We start from the raw sequence: 1,862 nt of genomic DNA on the forward strand, positions 1-1,862 counted from the left end.
AAACTTATTTCTACAAATATTTGATCAATTAGAAAAGTAATAATATAAAAGTAGGTGGTGGAGGGTATCTAAGATTCGGCACAGCCGAATATAGCACTCTAACTTGTTTTGTATATGTATAAATAGTAAATGCAAAAATGTATTATTTGTACAAATTTCTGTAGATCCATTCAATACATGAAGAGAAATCCGATAAATATATTTGTTCTTATAATTTTGAAACACACCTTATACCGATCGATTCAGCCAGCTGGCTGGCTGGCAGGCTGTCCATGTAAACTTTGTGTGAAAGGTAGAGGCTGCAATTTTCAAGATAATTTGATGAAATCTGGACCAAGCATGTTTTTTGGCACAGGAACGAAGCCTGTTGAAAATGGTTGAAATCGGTCCATTATTTCACCTAGCCTAACCGTACCTCCCGATTTGAACCTTTTATGCCATAATGACGTCAAATATTCTATTATCTCTCTATAAATTGGTATAAATAAGTTTTATATAAGTATAAATGACACTGCAGATTTTCGTAAGTATTGCCCCTTATTTGACCCTAGCCCCCATACAAACCCTCCTTCAAAAATGACTTAAAACTCTAAAATTGACTTGTAACCATTTGTATCGCAATGAAACTCAACAAAACTAACTGTTATTTAAAAATATATCCTTTTCCCAAATTTACCGAGGATCGGCCCATATTTGACCTATATAAAGCCTCATTTAGAAATTTTGTTTTTTTTTTTATCAATAAATTGCTTAAATATTTTGGATAAATATTCAACATAAAAGTTTTTTTATAAAAAGTAAAAATTTTCAAAATATACTCATGGTGTGGGTATTATATGGTCGGCCATGCGCGACTATAATTTCCTACTTGTTTTCAATTAGATTATTTTTTTAAGAAAAATTTTGTTATTTCAATAATTTTACAAAACTTAAAATAACTTCACTGAAACAATAAAGTGCATATACAAGTAGTTATGTAATTGACAACAACTGAACAAATATTTATAATATTTAATGAAGAGATTAGCAACCTTTTCTTTTATTTCACCCTACGTACATACATATGTACATACTTTACACATGATCTACATAAATGGAAACCTAATAAAATTGGTACTTGTGCTTGAGTAATGTAAATATAATAAATGCTTTACATACTCTATATAGTATGTTTAAACTCTTACATATGAGTGTATATTATATTCATTATTATTAGTTGTGTTCTAAGTATATGCATGTGATCTCTATACTTCAGTGTATTTTATATATATTTTCATTTTAATGTTATTTCAATGTTATTAAATAAAATATTCATATTTATATATTATACACTTACATATATACTTTGACTGTACATTCTAACTAAGATACAGAGAATAAACATACATTAACATTATAATTATGAAAAACATTAAAAGCTTGGAACATATGCTAAAAGCAAAAGAATTACACATACTGTTGCTTTGCTACAAACTATTAATAATATATAGATTGTAAGACTTCAGAGATACACTGTTTAGTTGCTATACATGTTTATATGTATAAAAATAACTACATACTTGTAATAAGTATATTTATATCCTACACCACTTTAGTGGGGAGGGTATATTGGGTATGTGTTGATGTTTGTAACGCACAATAATATTGGTCCTATACCCACCCACCTCGGCTCAGAATCATTTTCTGAATCGATTTAGCTATGCCCGTCCGTCTGTCCGTCCGTTCGTCTGTCCGTCCGTCTGTCTGCCCGTTCGTCTGTCCGGCCATGTAAACCTTGTAATCAAACTACTGGCCGCAATTTTGAAGATAATTGAATAAAATATGATACATGATCTTCTATTGTCCTAGTGACAAACATTATT

This window comes from Lucilia cuprina, chromosome 2 (assembly GCF_022045245.1).
Source record: "Lucilia cuprina isolate Lc7/37 chromosome 2, ASM2204524v1, whole genome shotgun sequence".
NCBI lineage: Eukaryota > Metazoa > Arthropoda > Insecta > Diptera > Calliphoridae > Lucilia > Lucilia cuprina.